This window comes from Salvia miltiorrhiza, chromosome 1 (assembly GCF_028751815.1).
Source record: "Salvia miltiorrhiza cultivar Shanhuang (shh) chromosome 1, IMPLAD_Smil_shh, whole genome shotgun sequence".
NCBI lineage: Eukaryota > Viridiplantae > Streptophyta > Magnoliopsida > Lamiales > Lamiaceae > Salvia > Salvia miltiorrhiza.
In genome coordinates this window covers 4,396,262-4,422,768 of record NC_080387.1, presented here as the reverse complement: position 1 = coordinate 4,422,768, position 26,507 = coordinate 4,396,262, and the positions used below count along the sequence as shown (strand labels likewise).

Below are 26,507 nucleotides of genomic sequence, written 5' to 3'. Positions count from 1 at the left end.
GGCTGTGTAGATACATCTCCGAGTAACCGTGGAGGTTGAGTTCCCCGGGCTGCGCTGTCTTTAGTGGTGAGGGTTGAGTTCTTCGGGCTGCGCTGTCTTCAGTGGTGAGGGTTAGGTTCCTCGGGCTGCGCTGTCTTCAGTGGTGAGGGTTGAGTTACTCGGGCTGCGCTGTCTTCGGGACAGACTCGTTTTAACACCTTTGGTTCTACTTCCTTACCTGCACTGTTAGTACTTCAATATGTACAATAATCAACATGGGAAGTGGATATCATTTAACTATGAGGTGTTTATTGACTCCTGCGCTGATGAGGATCCTATCCCTCATCAGCTACTCCCCCTAGTCTATGAAAAGAAGTGAATTTTCAATATGAATTTTTGTAGACGGGAATTACTAACCTTGCCAGCGCAGTATTTTAAACGGGAGTTACTAACCTTACCAATGCAGTGATATAGCACAGGATTTTATACGGGAGTTACTAACCTTACCAATGCAGTGATATAGCGCAGGATTTTATACGAGAGTTACTAACCTTACCAGCGCAGTGATATAGCGCAAGATTTTATATGCACAATTGTCCCGTTGCATTTAATGCTCTGACATTTTCCCTCCCCTCGAGTCTCCGTTTGTCCTTCCTTGCCTTTTGAAATGCTTTGATCTCCTCCCTTCATTTGTAACCGGCAATTCGAGACACGATCGGACCGTTCTTATCACGTCGCACATTCCCCAACCCTAATCATTTCCCTCTCTCTCTTCTTTTGAAAACCTCTTATAAATATTTGAGCCTTCCCTCTTCCCTTCTTCTTTGTTCTTCTTCCTCCTGCTTTCCGCCATTGACGAATAATTTTCTTCTGCACTTTACGATCCTTCAATTCGTCGTTGTTTGCTCCGCTCCTTACTCTTCATCTGACTACTTCTCATCCCAGGTACTAGGCTTCATTTTTCTCCTCATTCCTTATTGTTTTTCTTTTAGGTTGTTCCGCCCCTCTCTTCCCCTTCTGTAAACTGTAAGCCACCATGGATTTACCACTAGCTAGTCTAGTTGTGGGCACAAGATATTATATTTGCGCGAAGCTCAAACGACAGCTTCGTCAATCCTGCAGGTTGATTAAGTTCAGGTGCAATAATAAGGTTGAGTGGTACTACTTAAGGAATAATAAGAAATTAATTAATATAAGCTGTCAGAAGCTTTAATTAATTAATGGATGTTGGATATCTTAAATAGGAGGGTTCGATAAGTCTAAATACAAGCCCCGACTCATTATCGGCAATAAAGGGGTACGTCAATATTGATTCTCTGGTGGAATGAATTAATTGTGATCTGGGCTGATCATAAGAATTAATTCATTTCAGACCCATCTTTATTCCTTGTATTTGATCCCTAGGCTGGCCCAAAGACTCCTGAGCCCAGTAGGAGAAAAATAGCCTAACTCACAAGTCTGGCCCATATCCTGTATTTATAATTATAAATACACAGCAACTCTCAGAACAAAAAAAAATAAGAGATTTAGGTAATTTAAGATTACAGAAATTAGGTTTTCTGTGAGAGTTGAGCGGGTAATTTCTCCGGGGAATCCTCGAAGATCGTCGTCCATCCGACGTCGGGGATTGAGCGGGATACAGTCCAGAAGATCAGAACTGGAGTCAGATTTTCGCAGGAAATCAAGTTCTGGCAGTTTGCAAAGAACGGCCATAACTACTTCTACAGAACTCAGATTTGGACGAAACAGGTGGCCACAGAAAGCTATTTCGAAAAGAAAGAAGTCGTATTTCTTGGCAAAATACGATTGGAGGACGTTTGAGGCTTCAAAAAAAGGGTTGAAGTTGGCTGACCTGTTCAGCGACGAATTGATAAATTCTTAAGAATTCTTAAGGTATTTCTGAACTCCTCGGTGCAGTATTTAAATAAATAGGAGCATGGTAGGTTTAATCTATGTATGGTGAATTTAGATAATCCAAGAAACGATCCTCAGGCAAACCGAGTATTAATTAAGTTTAATATTCCTTCAAAAAGATCTCCCAGCAAAATACACTCAGAATCACCAAAAGAAGATCTCCACACAAGAACTTATTCAGGACAAATCCACAATGTCATGAAACCATTTCCAGATAACATATCAGAAATCACCTAAATTTATCATTTTCAAAATCCATCACATAACGGAAATTCCACCCTGGCAGTACCCAAAGAATTTTTCATGGAAAGATTTCAAAGAACTTCAGATTCAAGCACATACTAAGAGATCTACTCATGGACATGTTCATACACCTCAGATCCACATAAAAAACAAGAAACAACAAGAAGGACAGAAAATCAAAATTAACTAAACTCACGCCTTAACACAGTGTTCCCACAGACGGTGCCAGTAGGTGAAGAACAAAATCATTCATACCCAACAAAGTTAACTAACCAGTCGAAGAAAGAACCTGAAGTGCGGATTGTATTTTAACTCAAACGTTTCTTGATGGATAATTCTTCTCCAGATACAATAGACATTTCAGTATGGGTGTGCAATAAGAGAGTAACTCGGAATCCTTTCTATCATTACAGACTCGGTATTTATAAGTGATGAAAATAAGGGTACAATTGTCTTTGATTCCTTCACACGTACTCGATCATGCACGGTACGATCCCGATGTCACTATTGCATTTGATTGTCCTTGCTTTAACTGACTTGCAGCCTTTCACATTTATCATAAGGTAGTTGTGAGGATCTGTGCAGGCATCTCCTCAGTGGGCAACATAGTCTTTCTCGTATGGCCGTGTAGATAAATCTCCGAGTAACCGTGGACGTTGAGTTCCCCGGGCTGCGCTGTCTTCAGTGGTGAGGGTTGAGTTCTTCGGGCTGCGCTATCTTTAGTGGTGAGGGTTGAGTTCCTTGGGCTGCGCTGTCTTCGGGATAGACTTGTTTTCACACCTTTGGTTCTACTTCCTTACCTGCACTGTTAGTACTTCAATATGTACAATAATCAACATGGAAAGTGGATATCATTTAACTATGAGGTGTTTATTGACTCCTGCGCTAGTGAGGATGCTATCCCTCATCAACCATCGATACACAATTTGTAAATTTTGGGCCCGTAATCGGCCCTTACTTTCGGTGGTTTCAATTTCGGGCCAATCGGTGGTCAACGGTTCCGGGCCCGAATCGTTGATCGTTGAGCAGATTTCAGGTCCAAACTGCCGATTCTAATTAATTTAGACATATCTATGAGGGTTATAATTAGGGGCATACTTACTAAAAATTGAAATATAAATAAGTATTCCCTTTGTCCGACTTCAAATGACCCAATTTCTATTTTAGGTTATCCCACTTCAAATGACCTAACCCAAATTTAAAAATAAAAATGGGCATTTAACACTATTTTTTGGATTGTTCCACCACCACTTTACACCTTTATCACACATTTTTTAATCTTCGTGTCCAATATTTTTTGGTCATTTGAAGCAGGACGGAGGGATTATATTTTTTGTCGATGTATTAAAATTGTAAAATGAGAATTTTAATTTATTCATTTGAAAAAGGAAAAAGATGATATCATCAAAGAATAAAACTAAGAAGTGAAAGTACATAAAAACACAATTGCAATACATGAATTAAATGAGTCTATGTGTCCTTAACACTAGAATAGAAACACTATCACAAATAAATTAATGTAGCAATTTTTGGCAAAAATAATCAAAAAGTAAAATGAGCCGCAAACGGTGATCGGAGATGATGGGCAAACGACAACTATACATGGGTGAGTGAAACATGAGATTTAAGATTTTGATTCTAAATTTCTAAGTTTATGTCGTCAATTGATTTGTGAAACTAGTTATGAATACAAATTTATATAATATTCTTTACTACTACTACTACTACTAATAATAATAATAATAGTAATAGTAATAATAATAATAATAATAATAATAATAATAATAATAATAATAATAATAATAATAATAATAATAATAATAATAATATGATTTGCCATTTAATTTAATTTTTATACTTCTTAAAAATCAAACCAAAATTGTAAATCATAACTTCTTAAGAGGATAAATCAAATTATACTTTTCAAATAATAAAACAAACTACACAAAAACTTGAGTACAATCGGGTGTATCGTATAATCAGGTTGCACTGCATTCAAAATAGTATTATTTACACGGTTTGAGTCAGAATGCGAATTCGGATCAGGGTATAGGTCACGATCTGAGTAAGAGTGCAAACTAATTATATGGTACACCTGGTTCACTACAAGAATCTGGCCGATTACCGACGAAAAATTCGGTCGGTAAAGCCATAAACCGACGGATCACCGACGGTCGCCGTGAAAGTGGATCGTCCGTAGGCGAGCACGGGACGACGCCGGCGTCGTCTGAAATCAGCGACGAAAATGATCGTCGGTATTAGCGACGGAAATAAATTTCGTCGCTAATTTCTTTTTCTTTTTTTACGAAAAAATAATATATATATATATATATATATATATATATATATATATATATATATATATTAATCAATCTACCTTTATACCCCACAAGTATTTTTGTATTTATATTGTATTTTGAACTTAATTGCATTCGTTAAGACGAACTTCCCAGTGGGTCACCCATCTTAGTTGTGCTCTAAGTCAAGTACGTTTAACCTTGAAGTTCGTTTCGAGTGGTCAACAATATAGAACACGCGTATTATTGATATAACTAGCACCTATTAATTCATTCAAACTCTATTTCAATATACAATATCATTTATTAATAACCTTAGAATATGTCGAGATGATATATAAGACTTGTGGTGCCGACGAAAGAATGACGTGTTGGAAATATGGTTTTGGACCATATCTGAATTTAATTATTTAATTAAATATTCATTATTTAATTAAAATAATTATTGGATGTTAATCTACGTCTCGAGTAGATGAACGTAGTATACTTGAAGTCTCAAAACCGATTTCCGGTGAGTGAGATATTGTATATCAAAGTTTGGGTGTTGAGAAGGGAAATAACAATTGTAATGTGTTGTTGTCCCACATTGGAAAACAAGGGAAGAATACTCTTGTATAAGAATAGCAATGCTCATGGAGCTAATAACTTGTGGGCTTGCTAGTGGGCTTGGATGAAGGCCTTGGCCTCGCGCGCACACACACACGCGCGCCGCCGCCGACGATCGATCGATCGATCGGACGGACGACGCCGCCGGACGGGCGGGTCGGGTACGGGCCGCGGCCAAGGACTTGGATCTTGGCAATTGGTGCTTTGGGTGGTGTTTGGGTCCAAACTATATAATTTTTTGGACAAAATATTTTTGGGCTTTTGTGGACTATTAATTTTTCGGCCCAATTGTATTTGTGTTCTCAGCCCAACTAAAGCCCACCCGTTTCAGCCCAAGCCTTGAAGAGTTGCAGCAGTTTCGAAAACTGCACAGGAGGTTGATTTCTGCCATTGATGCAGAATCAATATGTAACAACAAATTCAAATACTTTTGAATTTGTAACACCCATAACAGTCCATGGTTTTAATCCTCTTCATTGAGGATTTAATCTCCCTAATGAGCTTGAGCAGCCTATAAATAGTGAACTAGAAGCATGGCATTTTTTGCTCCACGAAAATCTGCATTTCTCACTCTCTCTCACTGCATACTGCTCAGTTCTCGATCCGATTCAGTTCGCCGGAGCTCGCCGGATTGTGGTGCTACATCCGACGAGACGTTCGTCGTTTTACCTTTGGGGAAGATACGCCTACACCGTGAGCACTACCGGGGCGATAATCTTCTTGCGGGAAGAGTTCCACCTCGACTCGACGCTTTCATCTAGTTTGTTTTACTTCATTGTAATTTCGTTCTAGTTTCTTGTTACTTCTAATTTGTTTATTTTCTTAGTTCAGTTTCTAGTTTCGATTGTTTCGTTTTTGAGTTGTAAAGTTCTTCGATCGTGCATCCCGTTTGTAACAATCGCAAGAAGATTATTCGCTGCTGCCGCACGTTCGTGTTTGGACTATAATTTACTCTAAAATTTTCGAAACCTAAATCCTTTGCTTGGAGAAATGGCGTCCATCCCTGCTGCCGGCACCGCCACCAACGGCTCCACCGCCTCTGCCACCATTGGCTCAACCTCCTCCGCCACCATTGGCTCCACTGCCTCCGCTACTGTTGGCTCCACCTCATCCACTTTCATTGGTTCATCATTTGGCTCAACGGGTGGTTCCACTTCCACCATGGCCCTGTTGCAAACGTCGAGGACGTTGGGTCTTGCCGAGAAACCCTCTATTTTCTCGGGCAAGAACTTCAAGTATTGGCAAGAAAAGATGTTGTTCTACCTCACAACCGTGGGGTTTGCCGGTTTCTTGACGGAGGATGCGCCTCCAACCCCGAGTGAAGGGGAGACGAGCTTCGAGGTTCGTGCCGGGTATGCGAATTGGTGCCAAGGCGACTACTTGTGCCGCAACACCGTTCTCATGTCCTTGGACGAGCGGCTCTACAACGTCTTCAAGGTCCATAAGACCGCGAAGGAGGTGTGGGAGGCACTTGATCTCAAATATCAAGTGGACAAGACGAATACTACAAAGTATGTCGTCGCCAAGTGGTTGGACTACAAGATGGTCGACTCCCGCTCCGTGATGGACCAAGTGGAAGAGTTCCAAACTCTCTCACACGAAGTTCAAGCCGAAGGAATGCCCTTGGCGGATGCGCTACTTGTAGCGATCATCATCGAGAAGTTGCCACCAAGTTGGAGGAGCTTTCAAAACCTTTTGAAGCATGAGCGCTCGGAGATGTCCGTGGCGAACTTGGTGTCAAAGCTTCAAATGGAGGATCACGTGAGGAGTCGTGATCAAAAGGGCAAAGCGCCGATGGATGCAAAGGCCAATCTCACCGAGAAAGGCGGTCCTTCCAACAAGCGTGGTCGCCCTAATCCCAACAACAAGGGCAAAGGGAAGCAAGGTGGAGGACAACCATCAAAGTTCGATGGAGTGTGTTTCAATTGTGACAAGCATGGTCACATGGCTAAGGATTGCCGCAAGCCAAAGCGGAAGAAGGCGAAGAACAACGTCAACAACGTCGAGAAGAACTTTGGCGATTGGGACCAAGATGACTTTGCGGCGATGATTTCCGAGGTGAATCATGTTGATAGCCCAAATGCTTGGTTCGTGGATACCGGCGCTACCGTCCACATTTGCATCAATCGTGAGTTGTTCCACAACTACAAAGAAGTGGAAAACAAGACGATCATGGAGGCTAGCGAGCGGACTTCTCAAGTCCTTGGCATGGGAGATGTGGTTCTTCAACTTACTTCGGGCGTGGAGATCACCTTGAAGGATGTGCTACATGTTCCCACTGTCCGAAAGAATTTAATTTCAGGCATTAAGCTCACTAAGAAAGACTTTGAACTGTTTTTCAAAGCTGATTATGTTGTAATTCGCAAGTGGGGAAAGTTCCTTGGGAAAGGCTATGCCTCCGAAGGGCTTTTCAAACTTGGTGTGAGAGCTTGTAAGCCTGCCAAGGCAACTATCAATAAGAAAGAATCTACTTCTTCTGCTTACTTGATTGAGTGTTCCGATTTATGGCATTGTAGACTTGGACATGTTAATCTAAATGCTATAAAAAGATTAGTAAAAATGAATTTACTAAAAATTGATGAATATAACTCACAAGAGAAGTGTGAAGTTTGTGTTGAAGCCAAAATGGCTAAGTTGCCGTTTAAATCGGTTGAAAGGAGCACTAAACCATTAGAACTAATTCACACCGACGTTTGTGATTTAAAGTTCGTTTGTAATTCACACCGACGTTAGAGGCGGTAAGAAGTACTTTATCACCTTTATAGACGATTGCACAAGGTATTGTTACCTTTGCTTATTGAAAAGTAAAGATGAGGCGATTGAAGCTTTTAAGAACTTCAAAAATGAAGCCGAGAATCAACTTGGATGTCGAATTAAGATGGTTCAAAGTGATAGAGGTGGAGAATATGTAGCTCCGTTTGCTGAATTATGCAATGAAAGTGGTATAATCCATCAAACGACGGCTCCTTATTCACCACAATCTAATGGCGTTGCTGAACGCAAGAATCGAACTCTTAAGGAGATGATGAATGCCTTGTTGATTAGTTCAGGATTACGCCAAAACATGTGGGGGGAAGCTGTCTTAACGGCTAACTATATCTTGAACAAAATTCCACTCAAAGGGAAAGATGTAACTCCCTATGAGCTATGGAAAGGAAGGAAACCTTCGTATAAATACCTCAAAGTGTGGGGGTGTTTAGCTAAGGTAGAAGTGCCTTTACCAAAGCAAGTTACAATTGGACCTAAAACGGTGGATTGTACCTTCATTGGTTATGCACTTAATAGCAGTGCCTATCGCTTCATAGTGCACAAATCAGAGATACCCGACATACATGTTGGGACAACGATAGAATCAAGGAATGCTATATTCTTTGAAAATATCTATCCCAATAAGGATAAAGGTGTGTCTAACTCAAACAATAGAGTTGAGAGTGAAGCTACGAGTTCTAAACCTCTAGACGTAGCTAGTAGTTCTACACAAGTAGATGATGCCACGAGTTCTAATCCTGTACCACCTAATAGGAAAAGACCAAGGTCTAAACCTGTGGATGTAGAACCAAGACGTGGGGAACGGGTTAGAAAAGCTAAGGTTTATGGACCGGATTATGTTGTCTTAATGTTAGACGGCGAACCGGTGACGATCAAAGAAGCTTTATCTGGCTCGGATGCAGCTCTATGGAAAGAAGCCATAGATATTGAAATCGATTCCATTATGCAGAATCATACTTGGGTGTTAGTGGATCTACCACCTGGAAGTAAAGCTTTAGGATGCAAATGGATCCTATAGAAGAAGTACAAATCTGATGGTACTATAGATAAGTACAAAGCCCGACTTGTCGTTCAAGGTTTCAGGCAGAAAGAAGGGTATGATTTCTTTGATACCTATTCGCCTGTGACTAGGTTGACATCTATTAGGATGCTTCTCGCTATTGCTGCTTTGCACAATCTCGAGATTCACCAAATGGATGTGAAAACTGCATTCCTGTACGGCGAGTTGGAAGATGAAATATATATGAAGCAACCTGAAGGATTTGTAGTGCCTGGGCAAGAGCACAAAGTATGCAAACTCCAACGGTCTTTATATGGATTGAAGCAAGCACCGCTTCAATGGCATTTGAAATTTGACGGCGTAATGTTGTCAAATGGATTTAAAATCAATGAGTGTGACAAGTGCGTCTACATTAAGAATACCAATAACGACTATGTTATTGTTTATCTTTATGTAGATGACATGCTCATCATGGGGAGTAATTCCCGAGTGATCCAAGAAACGAAAAATATGCTAAGTAAAAACTTTAGCATGAAAGATATGGGCTTAGCTGATGTAATTCTTGGAATTAAAATTCTAAGAAAGCCTGATGGTATTGCTATAACACAATCTCACTATGTTGAGAAAGTGTTAAAGAAGTTCAATGCTTTTGACAAGCCAATAGCTAAGACTCCATGGGAACCTAGTGTACATTTGAATGTACATAAGGGAGAACCTGTTGATGCGATAGAATATGCTAAGATTATTGGGAGCTTGATGTATCTAACAAACTGCACTCGTCCCGATATAGCATGCTCGGTCAACAAGTTGAGCAGCTTTACAGCCAATCCTAGTAATGAACATTGGAAAGCTCTTGAAAGGGTCTTGAGATATTTGAAATATACTAAGAACTATGCAATTCATTATACTAGGGAGCCCCCTGTACTTGAAGGGTACTGTGATGTAAATTGGATATCTGATGCCAAAGACTCGTTCTCAACGAGCGGTTATGTATTCACTGTGGGGGGTGGTGCTGTGTCTTGGAAATCCAAGAAGCAAACTTGTATTGCTAGATCGACCATGGAATCCGAATTCATAGCTTTGGATAAAGCTGGTGAAGAAGCCGAGTGGCTTAGAAATTTCCTCGAGGATATTCCATGTTGGTCAAAACCTGTGTCGTCCGTAATAATTCATTGTGATAGTCAAGCTGCTATCGGACGAGCACAAAATAATTTGTATAACGGTAAGTCGAGACATATTCGTCGACGACATAATACCGCGAGACATTTGATCACGAGTGGTGTTATCACAATTGATTATATAAGATCAATTGATAATATAGCCGATCCGTTGACTAAAAGTATCCATCGAGATCAAATGTATAGACTGTTAGGGGGAATGGGTTTGAAATCCACATCTTAAAGATGATCATAGTGGATACCCAACCATGATGACTGGAGGATCCCAAGAACTTGGTTCAATGGGACAACTAAGCTATGAGAATCTGTGTGTTGAACACTCGAGTTGCCTATTCCTTGTAGAACAGTGAGTGTTCGAGAACCTGCATGTGGTGAGGTTAAGTCTTTGACTTTTAATAACTCTAGAATTCCTCAATGAGGACAAGTATAGCAGGATACTTGAGTTAAGAGTTACCTATATAAGTGTGAAGAGTGGCCGCTTCGATTGAAACACTTATGAATCCAAAGGGGTGTTCCAAGGCCTGTAATGGACACAAACGTAAGAATGAATGAGGATTGAAGCAATATTGTGTCAATATTATTGACTTAGTATACACCGAGGAGGACTAGTTCAAGGAACCATATCCACTAGGCCGCCGGTATACTCGATAAGATTGACTATGGTAGGTTCAAAGCCACAAGCTACCTTTCCAAATGCAATGTTGTTTCTTAAGAGGACTGAGCTAAGTGTCTGCATACATCTGCATACGGCTTTCTCACTCATGTGGGGGATTGTTGGAAATATGGTTTTGGACCATATCTGAATTTAATTATTTAATTAAATATTCATTATTTAATTGAAATAATTATTGGATGTTAATCTACGTCTCGAGTAAATGAACGTAGTATACTTGAAGTCTCAAAACCGATTTCCGGTGAGTGAGATATTGTATATCAAAGTTTGGGTGTTGAGAAGGGAAATAACAATTGTAATGTGTTGTTGTCCCACATTGGAAAACAAGGGAAGAATACTCTTGTATAAGAATAGCAATGCTCATGGAGCTAATAACTTGTGGGCTTGCTAGTGGGCTTGGATGAAGGCCTTGGCCTCGCGCGCACACACACACACGCGCCGCCGACGACGATCGATCGATCGATCGGACGGACGCCGCCACCGGACGGGCGGGTCGGGTACGGGCCGCGGCCAAGGACTTGGATCTTGGCAATTGGTGCTTTGGGTGGTGTTTGGGTCCAAACTATATAATTTTTTGGACAAAATACTTTTGGGCTTTTGTGGACTATTAATTTTTCGGCCCAATTGTATTTGTGTTCTCAGCCCAACTAAAGCCCACCCGTTTCAGCCCAAGCCATGAAGAGTTGCAGCAGTTTCGAAAACCGCACAGGAGGTTGATTTCTGCCATTGATGCAGAATCAATATGTAACAACAAATTCAAATACTTTTGAATTTGTAACACCCATAACAGTCCATGGTTTTAATCCTCTTTATTGAGGATTTAATCTCCCTAATGAGCTTGAGCAGCCTATAAATAGTTAACTAGAAGCATGGCATTTTTTGCTCCACGAAAATCTGCATTTCTCACTCTCTCTCACTGCATACTGCTCAGTTCTCGATCCGATTCAGTTCGCCGGAGCTCGCCGGATTGTGGTGCTACATCCGACGAGACGTTCATCGTTTTACCTTTGGGGAAGATACGCCTACACCGTGAGCACTACCGGGGCGATAATCTTCTTGCGGGAAGAGTTCCACCTCGACTCGACGCTTTCATCTAGTTTGTTTTACTTCATTGTAATTTCGTTCTAGTTTCTTGTTACTTCTAATTTATTTATTTTCTTAGTTCAGTTTCTAGTTTCGATTGTTTCGTTTTTGAGTTGTAAAGTTCTTCGATCGTGCATCCCGTTTGTAACATGACGGTAAATATACGATCGAATTTAAAATAATAATTTTTTTTTATAATATCGCTAATGATGAGGAGTAAAATATGCATCAGCGCTGTACACCATGGAAATCCCACCTTCGGCCGGATCACCCGTGAAAATGCCAGCTTTGACCTATAGCTATGAAGGGTGCCAGCTTTGGCCGCCAACTGAAGGAATATTAAATTGAATTAATACTCGATTGCCCGATGATCGTTTCTTGGATTATTATTAATTCATCATACAACGATTAATTCCTAACATGCTCCTATGAATTTAACAGCTGCACATAGGTGTTAGGAAATACTTACTTGAGAATTGGATGCACAGATGATTGATGATCGCGTCGAATGATTCAGACTCCAGCTCTGATCTTCTCGACTGTATCCCGCTCAATTCCCAACGTTGGATGGACAACGAGCTATGAGAACTCCCAAGACAGAAGGCCAATCACGTTCCTGTGCCTCCCTCTGCTCTCAAAACCCTAATTTTTATCAGTGTGTTTTCCTGAGAGCTGACAGCTGTATTTAATAATACAGAAAAGGGGAGGAGGCGCCACTTTCTTAGTGAGGGCCGAAAATTCTGTCTTCTTGGGCTAGGAGACATTGGGCCAGCCCAGGGACCAGATACAAGGAATAAAGATGGGCCTCAAATAAATTAATTCATCTATGGTCAGCCCAGACCATAATTAATTTATAAATATCAGTTCATTCCACTAGAGAACCGATACTGACTTACCCCTTTATTGCCGGTGATGAGTCGGGGCTTGTATTTAGACTTATTAAATCTCCGTATTTAAAATATCCGACATCCATTAATTAATTAGAGCTCTGACAGCTTAAATTAATTAATCTCTTAATAATTCCTTAAGCAGTACCACTCAAACTTTATTATTACGCCTGAACTTAATCAACCTGCAGGGTTTAGCGTAATAAACTTTATTGAGCTCCTTAAGGGGATGTCATTATCCTATACCGGATACGGGTACTAATACAGATAATCAAATATCATATATTAACCGCTATCACCCAAGATACAGAGTACTAGAGTTGGTATATAACTTTCACCCATAGTAAGTCAAAGTGATATACGAGTTAACATATATATTTGAATACTTATTAGTATTAAGATTTATAAGTCACCGAGATCTTGATTCTTCACTTAAGTCACATAGAAGAATACATCTCAAACTGTGGTCCTATCAATACGTAAAGACGTACCAGTATAGACAAGTAGCCAAGACAAACTACTTCCATCTATACTGCAGCCTAAACCAATAACTTGTCCTAGAGTTATTTCGGCTGTGATCATATTATATCTCTTATGGTTATTCCAATTATATGGTCTTCTGTGATCTACAACACACCATATAATCTACTTATACAGAGATAAAGAACATACATATGCAATCATGAACACAATCAGATAGGAGATAAGAATAGTGAAAACAGGAATCATTGTATACAAGCATAAAGTTCTTGCTTTCAGTATACAAATCCAACAATCTCCCACTTATACTAAAGCAAAACTTTTAGTATATAATGTGTCTAAATACTAGCTATTACAAAAACTTCACTTCATCTCTCCCACTTATACTGAAAGTTTTTCTCATAGGTCTTTTGCGGTAAGCTTTTCGTGAAAGGATCAGCTAGGTTCTCCAATGTATCAATCTTTTCTACTAGCACATCTCCTCTGTTTACGATTTCTCGTATGATGTGGTACTTTCTCTCTATGTGTTTTGACGCCTTGTGGCTCCTGGGTTCCTTAGAATTTGCCACTGCACCCGAGTTATCACAATAAATTATGATACTCTTAGGCAAATTAGGGACCACTCCTAGATCCAAGAGGTAGTTCCGGAACCATACAGCCTCTTTAGCAGCTTCCGAAGCAGCTACATACTCGGCTTCCATGGTGGAGTCTGCAATGCACTTCTGCTTTGCACTCCGCCATGATACGGCTCCACCTCCCAAGGTAAACACATAAGCAGAGGTAGATCTCTTCTCATCCCGGTCAGCCTGGAAATCCGAATCGGTGTAACCCAAAGGAAATAGACTGTCTGACTGGTAAACTAGCCTATAATCTCGAGTCCGTTTCAGGTACTTGAAAATATGCTTTACCGCAGTCCAGTGTCCTGGTCCAGGGTTCGACTGATATCTTGCAACCATGTCAACGACATAGCAAATATCAGGTCTCGTGCATAGCATCGCATACATGAGGCTACCTACGGCGGAAGCATAGGGTATCTTCCTCATCTCCTCGACCTCACTAGGCGTCTTAGGACACATGTCCTTAGACAGAGGAATGCCATGTCTAAAAGGTAGCAAGCCTTTCTTGGCATTTTGCATGCTAAAACGAGCAATCACAGTATCAATGTAAGATGCTTGAGATAAGCTCAACATCCTTTTCTGGCGATCACGAACGACCTTGATCCCCAGGATGTACGCTGCATCTCCTAAGTCTTTCATTTGAAACTGTTCGGATAACCACTTCTTTATGTCTGATAATAGCTCAACATTGTTGCCAATGAGGAGGATATCATCTACATAAAGTGCAAGGAAAACCACGTCACCATTGGCATCTAAACGGTACATGCAACTTTCGTTATCACAACGAGTAAATCCGTAGGATTTAATGACCTCGTCAAAACGTTTGTTCCATGACCTCGAAGCTTGCTTAAGTCCATAAATGGACTTCTTAAGCTTCCACACAAGATGCTCTTCCCCCTTCTTTACAAACCCTTCAGGTTGCTGCATATAGATGTCCCTTCCTTCTTCAAGGAAACCGTTTAGGAAAGCGGTCTTGACATCCATTTGCCAAATCTCAAGGTTCATGTGGGCTGCTATGGCAAGGAGTATTCGGATAGACTTGAGCATGGCAACCGGCGAGAAGGTCTCATCATAATCTATACCCTGTTCCTGGGTATAACCTTTCGCCACCAGTCTAGCTTTAAAAGTTGCGACTTCGCCATCCGAATCTCTCTTTCTCTTGTATACCCACCTACTACCTATAGCTAAGAAGTCATCTGGTAGTTCGGTCTTCTCGTATACATCCATAGCACCCATGGATTCTATTTCAGAAACCATGGCCTCGTACCAAGAATCTACATCTTGATCTTTCATCGCTTGTCTGAAGTTGTCAGGGTCGATATCCTTTTGTTCATCAACAGGGAGAAGATCCGAAGATTCTCCCAAGAACATAAATCGATCGGGTTGAACTACAACCCTCCCACTACGACGAAGCGGTGGTGGTACAGCTGTGACAATGGTTTGTGCAGTGTCTTGTGGTGTATTCACTTGCACACTTGGCTGGGGTGATGGAATCGTCTGTCCATTGCCTTCGATTTCTTGAAGGACAATCTCGGACTTAGACTTGTGATTATTTATAAAATCCTGTTCCAGGTATCGTGCGTTGGTGCTAACAACCACTTTCTGATCCTTAGGATTATAAAAATAACCACCTTTTGTTTCTTTTGGATATCCTACAAACATCATTACCTCGCATCTAGGATCCAACTTTCTTGCCTCATTGTCAAGCACGTATGCAGGACAACCCCATATCCTCACATGGCTCAGGCTAGGTATTCGACCTGACCATAGTTCAATGGGAGTCTTAGGCACAGATTTGGACGGTACTAGATTCAGCATGTAAGCCACTGTTTCCAAGGCATATCCCCAAAACGAAATAGGCAACGATGCATAACTCATCATAGATCGCACCATTTCCAAAAGAGTTCTATTTCTTCTCTCCGCTACACCATTCTGTTGGGAAGTACCAGGTGCAGTCAATTGGGATGTAATCCCAGAATCTGACAAGTATTTCAAGAATTCGTTTCCGAGGTATTCGCCACCGCGATCAGACCGCAATGACTTGATAGATTTACCCAACTTCTTCTCCACTTCCGCCTTGAATTCTTTGAATTTCTCAAAGCATTCAGACTTGTAGCGAAGTAGGTAAACATACCCATATCTTGAATAATCGTCAATGAAAGTGACGAAATACTCATACCCTCCACGAGCCTTTGTGGACATCGGTCCACACAAGTCAGAATGAATCAATTCTTACACATGCGATGCCCTATTCCCCTTGGCCTTAAAAGGCCTTGCCGTCATCTTTCCTTCTATACAGGATTCGCAGGTTCTAAATGGAACAGCTTGAAAGTCTTTCAAGATTCCATTTGAAACGAGCCTTTGGATCCTGTTTAGATTGATGTGGCCTAACCTTAGGTGCCACGCATGCGTATATTGTTCATGAGAATAATACTTCCTCTTATTCGGATTAGGACAGATTTGTGATGTAGATGCAACATGGACAGAATTCTTTATTGGACATGTAATAGTATAGAGAGAGTTGTTCAAAATTCCAGAACAAATAATCTTGTTATCTCTCATGATAGAGACACCCCCATCAAAAGTAACAGAAAATCCATTCAAAAACAACTTTGAAACAGAAATTATGTTCCGCCGAAACTCCGGCACATATAAAACTAGTACGGCCTCCCGTGCGATGCACGGCGAGCATAAAAATTAAACGATATGTTTAAATAAATAAATTAAATATTAAACAGAATTAAAATATAAACAAATGCAAGACATATTTTAAAATAGAATAAAACAATCCACATAAATTACTCAATACTAACCTGAATTTGAAAACATAAATTTTCAACATTATAAAAATGTAATACCGATAATTATAGTTGTTAAACAACTAAAAATTATTTTGATAATAAAAATTAGCATTACATATTATAGAGTATTATGCATCATAATAAATAAATAAATATTTTCATACACAAGCATAAATAAAAAGTCATATTTGAAATTATATTTTTAATATATAAAACTAATTATTCATCTTTAAAGTAATATTAATACAAAAAATTTATTTTAAAAAGGAGTTATAAAATAAACTAATATATTTACATTCATCTTAATTTAAAATTATGAAAACAATCTTTAATTAGATGTAAAAGTAATAAAAAAATATATTAGAAATAACTAAAATATAATTATTAAAAAAATCATAATAAATATTTTCTCTCACTCCTCTTTCCTCTTTTTTTTTTTCTTTTTTCTCTCTCTTTCTCCTCTTTCTCTCCTCTCAATAATTGCGTCTGAGTAGTTGTAACTTTCATTTTTTTTTCCTCTCTCATCTCTTTTATAAATTGCTCTAAAAGATTATTAAAATTGTCATTAAATTGACCGAAAAAAAGAGCTGATTAGGATTTATGATGTTAAAGAATTAATTGTACTATGTATGTCAATTTTAAAAATAGATCTTTAAAGTAACAAAATAATTACAAATGATTTTCTCGAAAATTAAAAAGAAGAAATAATTACAATTGGAAGAATTACGATGCAAAATTCTCAAACATACATGTATCCTTAATTGAATCCAAAAGTACCACAAAATCAAAAACATGTGATGTTCTTTTAAAAAACAGAGTGAACAGCCGCAAACAAAAAATACTAAAGAAGTAATTTCTGTTTCTTTTTTCAACAACATATTAGGGCCAGCTAATAGCAGATAAGTAGATCCTCTTTCAGAATATAAAACAAAAAAGAAAGTGAACAAAAAAACCAATAGTTTTCTAAAGCTTCCTCTGCTTTCCACAAAAACCAAACTGAAAATTGTTTTCTATAGTATGTTACAATCAAAGCAGTTCTACTTCTGTTGGAAAAACTATATAAGAATAAGAGTATAACCAAAACTGTAAACAACGTATAAATTAACTTGAGGAACTACCTCAAGTGATAACCCTGTATATATATATATATATATATATATACTTACATAACAAATAAAATCAAGATATTAGCGTTTTATCGATATCTCGTTGTAAATTGTATCAGGGTCCACTGCCAAGATGACCTACAAAAATGGGTAATAATTTTTTTAGGAGAAAGGTTATTAGTACAAAGCAAAATCACATGTCCCAAAAGTGAATTGTGTGAAGTCTTACCTCCATCAAATGACTGTAAGCATTTTTTTCACTAAACGTCGAACTCTTTTAGTTGTTTTAACTTGTATGAACTTTTCTTCTGATGTATCTCCCATTGGCTGCAAGACGGTTATTACTTCGAATTAACAATAAGTGATTCTAAGAGTAGCAATACCTCAAACAAAACGAATAATGTCTCTATGATGAGAGAGTGACTATCGTCATCCTCAAGGTGTCTGGCCAAAGACTTGTCGGCCGTTTCAGCTACATGGAAACCGGACCTATCCCTACAAATCTAAAAAAAATCATCTGCAGAGTTTCAAAGAAAAGCACAGAGACGGTTGAAAGAGCTCAAGAACAATTTTCATAGTGTGGCTAATAATATAATCAGTTGCAAGTTCCACTCCTTTAATTTGCCTCTGGCTTCTTCCAATGCAATACCGCATTTAACGGATCGCTCTTTCAAAGTGCAATATACTTTTCCATTGAATCTTGAGTGAGATAAAGATGGGAGTCAGGTTAATGTCATTTGTTGCACTAAAAGGTTGCAACACGTATATCATCCAAACTAAGAACACCATCAACGTGTTCATGAGTTAATATAATCTGCAGACATTATAAAATTGGCCAAGTCTAACAATTTGTTCAAGATTATATATATTAGTCAATAAAAATATAACAATATCGCTAATGGACTATTTCCCAAATGAAGCAGTGAGCCAACCTCAGGATTAACTACATAAAAAGCAGAAGTTTCGCTCAAACTACCAAAATCCTTTCGAAACTATACCAAGTGACAAACAAATGAAAATCATTATAGATATCCAACATTTTTACAAACATTCAGGGGATGCAGTAACCATAAAATCTAAACTTCTTGTTCATAAGCTCAAAAAATGAAATAATAAAAACCTCAAAATAAAATGTGAGATACCTCAAAACTCCACCAAAGTTCATAAGCTTCCCTACCAACTTCAAAACTTCACCCATAAACACACATTAAAACCCTGTATTCAGCAAAATTAAGAAATTAATCAAGAATTTAAAGAAACTCAAATAGAAAATATAAAAGAAATAGGAGATGATGATGGTAGCTTCTTTATCGATTGGCTGATAAAAGAGGGGACACTGGTGGTTGTTCTTTCTGACGGTGGCGGTCAAACAACGCTGGACTGCTACAATGGGCATCGGCGAGGTCACGACTCGACAATATCATTGATGAAATTAGATGGAAAAATGGTGTTAATGGCGGTGACATTCCTGATGCAGACGACATGTAACAATGGCGAGCGGAGAGCCGGAAGATGAAGAGCAACTCCATTCTTCTTTATAAATGGATTGAGAGCAGTTGGAGAAATTGTATTGATTTCTGATAAATTGTCGTTCTTCTTTATTAATGGATTGAGAGAAGTTGGAGAAATTGTATTGATTTCTGATATATTGTCGTTGCTATGGAGATATTGCGAGAGAAGCGTGAGAGGGAGAATTTTTTTGTGTGAGAGAGAGAATGTTGTTACTGAGAACATGCCAGAGAAGGGAGATAACGTGTGAGAGAGAATTTTAAGGGTGTTTTCATGGAGTATAATAAATAGATATAGATATAGATACGTGTTTAATTTTGATAGTTATCTTTTAAATTGGTTAATGTTGTGGGTTAGTGGGATGTAGTTAATTATAGGTGAGTTAAAACTGCCGTTAAATAATTAGAAAGATTCTGTTAAAAATTTAACGCTTAGTATTTTTCCGTTAAACTGCTTCTTTATATAATATATAGATATCTCTCAAAACTAAAATGTCATCACCAAAACATAAAGATAAATCTCCAATAGCAACAGCTGCGACCTTCGACGCATTGCCCATGGAGATGGTGATCTCATCACTTGCTAGCTCCCTTGTTGGCCTGAAGCCCTGCAAGGTGTAACAAACATGGTCAGTTGCCCCCGTATCCACTACCCACGAATGAGTAGAAAACGAAGCTAAACATGTTTCTGTTACTAAAACTTGTGACGTACCTTGTCCCTTTGCCTTGAGCACTGGATAATCTTTCTTCCAATGCCCAACCTTGCCGCACTTGAAGCACTTTCCCTTGGCTGTTGGCTTGTTCACGCCGCCGCTAGGGCCATCAACTTTGGCTTTACCGCTCCCACTAGCCTCATGGTCATGCTTGCCCTTTGGACCTTTCCACTTCTTTTTCCCGCCTTTCGACGAAGAAGTAGATCCCTTGGCAGCAACAAGGACCTCTTTCCCATTGCGCGTGCCCATGACTCCCTCCGCCGAAACTAGAGCATTCAATAACTCATTGAGAGTATAGTTGGCCTTGCTCATAACGACGTTGAGTCGGAAGTTCTCATAGGTTTTGGGGAGAGTGTTGAGGATGATATCGACCTTGGCTTCGCCTTCGATACCCCCTCCTAGCAGATCAAGCCTGTCAAACAAATTTGTCATATGCATGACATGATCGTGCACCGAGCTGCCCTCGCTCATTTTACAAGATAAGATTTCTCTCATCAAGTTAAAATGAGCAGACCTCTCGGACTCCCCATAAACCTCCTTGAGGTTTAACATGATTTCAGCCGCGTCATTCATGACCTGATGCTGGAGTTGCAAAGTTTGTGACATAGTCATCATAATATAGCACTTGGCCATATTATTTGACTTGTGCCACCTTTTATGCGCCTTACGTTCCGCATCAGTCGACTCATCAGTTAAGGCCGCGGGACGTGGAGTAGTAAGCACAAAACTGTGCTCATCAGCGTCAAGTATGTACATAATATGGTGTTTCCATTCGGTATAATTAGGACCGATGAGAGGATTGTTTGCTAGAATGTTAATGATCGGAGACATAGACATATCTGAAAGTAAACAAATAAACATGTAAGAACATGAAACGCATATAATTCGTAACAATAATATTGTAACCTTTTGATAAAACAATATTAGTGAAACCTCCAACTGCCCAAGAAAACTCACGAGTAAGCCACGTTAGGGTGGTCATTTACACATGATTTCCTCAACCAGACTATTTACCTAGTCATTTAATTTCCATCCATGTCAACTTGACCTTTTGACAAAGGAAATTAATTGTTGGACTTTAACTAGACCATATCATATTCAAGAAGGGACTCCGTTGGGGAGTTGTACATTGTACTTGAAATGATATCTAAGCAGCGACCACAATTTAACCTTGAGCATTAAATTCTTAAAATTGGCATACTCTCTAGGACCATACCGCTTTCAATTTAATCTCTTGGTTATCTTATTTAAAATCCATCCTCTAAAGTACTTATGAAAATCATACGAGTAAGCCACGTTAGGGTGGTCGTTTACCGCATAACTCCCACTACTTAAACGGATCTAAATATTTTAATAGAAATCTCAACTTGACAAACTCGTGAAATCAAATATAAAGTAAGCCACGTTAGGGTGGTCATTTACTTCATATTCTCAATTACTTCGTCTTGAGACCGCATGTGGAGGTCTAAAATAATTTTTAAGTACTATAAAAATTATTAAACAGCTTAGTCTTTTTCTTTCAAAAGGTTTGTTCATGCTCAAGCACATAAACCTAAACATGCTTCTCTAGAACGCAACATGTAAATCATGCTCGCAGAATTCTAAAACATGCTTAAGAAAACGGCAAACCTACTAACATGCTCGTCTAAGCACAATTAATAAATAAATATTAACAAGCAAAGACGTGCAAAAGCAGGTAAAGAGCATAAGGGATTAACAACCACGACATGCAAAGAACAGTAATAAAAGAATTAAAATTCTTCGTGATCCATTCGTGGAAACCCAACATCTATTCTATTACAAAATAAAATAGAAAAAACAAGCCTAAAAACTAAAACGGCCCAAAAAACTTCAAGCCCATCGTGGGAATTAGGGTTTGGGCCCCCTAGGGTTTGAGACGCAGCTAGGGTTTGGAAAACCTAGCCGCCGCCGCCCTTTGCATCCTCCACCGCCGCACAGCAGCCCTCGGCGCCGCCCAGCAGCACGCCGGTGCTGCAGCAACCAAGGCGCGCGCAGCGTCCCGGCGCTGGCAGCAGCCCGGCGCTGCATCAGCACCGTCCGGCACTCGGTGCTTCCGGCGGTCCTCGCGCACAGCGGCAGCAGACGCGCGCAGCCACCAGCAACCGATCGGCAGCCTCCAGCAACAGCAGCAACAGGCGCTCGGCGGCAGCAGCTCCAGCGGACGACAACAGCAGCGGCAGCGCACCGCCCGCCGGGCGCGCAGCGCGCAGAGCGCGCAGACGCTGCCCCGGGCGCGCACCGCCCTTGCCCGCTGCTTCCAGCCGTTCGCCCAGCCCTAGCCGAGCCCGCCCCGCCATCAGCCCGTGTCCAGACCAGGGAGCAGCAGCGGCCGCGCGGTCGCCTGCCTGGGCGCGCTGCGCGCGGTGTGCAAGCACCCACGCGCGCGCTGCCCCTCGGCGCCCGCGGCCCCTTGCTCTCGGTCACCCGCGCCTCGCCATGATCCGGCAGCCCGTGCCGCACTCCTCACACCGTTCATCGTTTGTTGATTCGTCGTCATCCTCGTTCCGCTTCTCAGTTTTACAGATTTACAACGGAAAAACAAACACAATTGAAATCCTAATCTAACCACGGATTTTCTCGTGGTGAAAAACGATTACAACGTCAAACGACGTATCCCACGAATCAACGAATCACGAAGAACAACAGCAGTAAAAACAACGCATATTATTAATCGTACACAAATTAATAATAGAGCCAAGAAATTAATCCTGGGCTCTGATACCAATTGAAGGAATATTAAATTGAATTAATACTCGATTGTCCGATGATCGTTTCTTGGATTATTATTAATTCATCATACAACGATTAATTCCTAACATGCTCCTATGAATTTAACAGCTGCACATAGGTGTTAGGAAATACTTACTTGAGAATTGGATGCACAGATGATTGATGATCGCGTCGAATGATTCAGACTCCAGCTCTGATCTTCTCGACTGTATCCCGCTCAATTCCCAACGTTTGATGGACAACGAGCTACGAGAACTCCCAAGACAGAAGGCCAATCACATTCCTGCGCCTCCCTCTGCTCTCAAAACCCTAATTTTTATCAGTGTGTTTTCCTGAGAGCTGACAGTTGTATTTAATAATACAGAAAAGGGGAGGAGGCGCCACTTTCTTAGTGAGGGCCGAAAATTCTGTCTTCTTGGGCTAGGAGACATTGGGCCAGCCCAGGGACCAGATACAAGGAATAAAGATGGGCCTCAAATAAATTAATTCATCTATGGTCAGCCCAGACCATAATTAATTTATAAATATCAGTTCATTCCACTAGAGAACCGATACTGACTTACCCCTTTTATTGCCGGTGATGAGTCGGGGCTTGTATTTAGACTTATTAAATCTCCGTATTTAAAATATCCGACATCCATTAATTAATTAGAGCTCTGACAGCTTAAATTAATTAATCTCTTAATAATTCCTTAAGCAGTACCACTCAAACTTTATTATTACGCCTGGACTTAATCAACCTGCAGGGTTTAGCGTAATAAACTTTATTGAGCTCCTTAAGGGGATGTCATTATCCTATACCGGATACGGGTACTAATACAGATAATCAAATATCATATATTAACCGCTATCACCCAAGATACAGAGTACTCGAGTTAGTATATAACTTTCACCCATAGTAAGTCAAAGTGATATACGAGTTAACATATATATTTGAATACTTATTAGTATTAAGATTTATAAGTCACCGAGATCTTGATTCTTCACTTAAGTCAGATAGAAGAATACATCTCAAACTGTGGTCCTATCAATACGTAAAGACGTACCAGTATAGACAAGTAGCCAAGACAAACTACTTCCATCCATACTGCAGCCTAAACCAATAACTTGTCCTAGAGTTATTTCGGTTGTGATCATATTATATCTCTTAAGGTTATTCCAATTATATGGTCTTCTGTGATCTACAACACACCATATAATCTACTTATACAGAGATAAAGAACATACATATGCAATCATGAACACAATCAGATAGGAGATAAGAATAGTGAAAACAGGAATCATTGTATACAAGCATAAAGTTCTTGTTTTCAGTATACAAATTCAACACCAACTTTGCCGGTTCCAGCATTGCCAGATTCCAACGATGGCCTCTAGCTTGACCAGCTCTAGCTTTGCCGGATTCCAGCCTTGCTAGATTCCAACTATGGCCTCCAGCTTTGCCGGATTTCAGCCTTGCCGAGTTTAGCCAAGCCACCGACTTGGGTCTTATTTCTCTGTTTCTTGGGCTTTAGGATTATGCCCAATTAGTCACCTATAAATAGGGCACTTGTACATAAAAAATGGGGATTCATTCTTACTCTCGACTTGTACTTGTAACTCTCCTAAAATAGTGAAATTAGTCGGATGACTTCCGTGGATGTAGATCTTTAAAGATCAAACCACGTTAAATTCTCGTGTTATCTTATATTTCTATAGGTTTTATTATTGGGTGTTATTTCTTGCTACACCAGTTAATTAAAAAAAGAAAATATTATTGTTGAAAATAACAATAAATTTTAAAATATTCTCAATAATTTAAAAATAAGAATAATTAAAAATAAAAAAAATAATTAAAAAAAATAAAAAATAAATAAAAATAATAATATTTAACGACAGATTATTTTTCGTTGCTATTCGGTTGGTAAAATTAAAAAAATAATTAAAAAATAAATTTAAAATAAAAAAACAATAGTTAACGACGAATTATTTTCCATCGCTAATAATTATGTCGGTAAAATTTAAAAATAATTATTAAATTTTAATAAGCGCAAAATCACCGAATTTACCGGCGAATTAGCGACAGAATTATTTGCTACTGAAATAATCCGCCGGTAAACTTTTAAAAACATTTTCGTTGGAATTCAGTCGTTGTTCCGTCGGTAATCACCAACGGATTATTTTCCGTCGGTAACTTCGTCAGTGTCCGATAAGTTTTTTTTTGTAATGGTTATACCCAATACCACCTCAACAAACTAAACCACACAAATTGATTTGATCCCATTTGATTTATTTGAACCAAATTGTAAACACCATGAGCTCCTCCAATGGAGAGATGCATTAGGTATGCAACCTTCAAATTGATTATTGGGGGTGTTAGCTTTGGGATGCACTTGGAGGAGAGATGAGAGAGGAGAGGTGCTGTGAGCACCTTGATAAGGTGAACACACAAGTGAGAGAAAATTTACTTTTCTAATTTTTTGTTTTCTTTTTTTTATTATCATTCTTTCATTTTTCTTTTATATTCGTTCTTTCTTTTTTTAAAAAATTATTTTATTTTTTTGCTGTCGTCAATTCATTCTTTTCTTTAATTTTTTAATTTTAAATTTTCTTTTGTGTTGTATGTTTGGTTTTAAATAATAAAAAAATATTACTATTTGCTTATGATATTATATAAAATTTATAAAAAATTTAATATATTTTTATATTAATTAAAAATATCTATCACATTAATTTATATTAAACTATAAATAATAAATATAAAAATTAAATAAAATGTAAATAAATATTGAGTGAATTGAAAGTGGATGAAAAGTGGATTCACACTAATACCAACAAAAATATAAGTTTGAGGAGGTATTATTGTAGGTGAAATTAAGAATAGGGGAATATGATGATATGTCAACGATCATCAAAAAAATCTTAAAACGGGGAGGCACCATTGGAGGGTAAATTCTACCCCGCACAAAGGTGCCCGACACCCTCTATCTTGATTGTCGACACGTGCCCTTACACTATTTATGAATTTTGAATTTTCTTTTCTAGAGTTGAGTTAACGCTGTTAACTCCTTCCGTGAAGTCATCATTACGTTCTCGGGGCACGTTATAATTCGGCATCAGAATTGGGCAACTTATGCTGGCCAAACCTCCGCGCAACCTAAAATTTATCATTTTTGCCGCCCTTTTTCGAATGACACTTTTTTATTGATATATTTACGAGACTCTTGGACTACTTTTCTTTTCTACGAATCTATCAGCTCATTTTGAAACTCTTCATTGTTTTCATATCAAAATTAAATCGCAAGCTCCGTAAGCTCGAATTTTGGAATTTAAATCGTGAGGTTGTTGTATCATTTGTAAGGGCCGAGAATTTTTGTGTTCTTAATCCATGTTTGAAGTTTCATTTTTTATTTTCCATTTTTGTCGGTTGTTTTTGCTGATTTTATGTTTTGCTAATTAGATTCGTCCATTGTTATTCAGATTATTAAAACATGATGTTCGTAAGTTTTTTTTTTTTTAAACTCAACATGATGATTTTCTTATCTTGTTTCATGTTTCATGGGTTTTTCATAATTTCGGCAGTTTTTTTCTTTCAAATGCGTAAATTTTTTAAATAATTATATATAATCAGGCCGAAAAACCTGCCGATATATGATTTGTATATAATTAAAGCTTTTTAATTATTTCGACATTTTTTAAAATTTTCGCCAGTTATTGGATTATTTCGGCAATTTTTGAAATATTTCGGCAGTTTTTCAATTATTTCGGCAATTCTTAAAATGTTTCGGCAACTTTATGAATTATTTATGAATTTTTGAAAATTTTCGGCAGCTTTTGAATTATGTCGGCGATTTCCTTGTTATAATGATATGAATTAATTTTGTTCGTATTGCGAATGATTTTTGTGTCATTATAGGTTAATG

At 38.9% G+C, this 26,507-nt stretch overlaps 1 long non-coding RNA gene across 2 annotated transcripts; it reads right to left on the bottom strand.

The window, feature by feature from the left end:
- Positions 1-17,503: 17,503 nt before the first annotated feature.
- On the bottom strand, positions 17,504-19,383 carry LOC131007326 (uncharacterized). 2 transcript variants are annotated; one of them, XR_009096030.1, is made up of 3 exons: positions 18,776-19,383; positions 17,863-18,136; positions 17,504-17,771 (listed from the first exon to the last, which is right to left on the bottom strand). It is a non-coding gene; the product is annotated as an uncharacterized LOC131007326 (long non-coding RNA). The 2 variants fall into 2 exon arrangements; XR_009096029.1 differs by lacking the exon at positions 18,776-19,383 and having other exon boundaries at positions 17,863-18,765.
- Between the last annotated feature and the right edge of the window lie 7,124 nt (positions 19,384-26,507).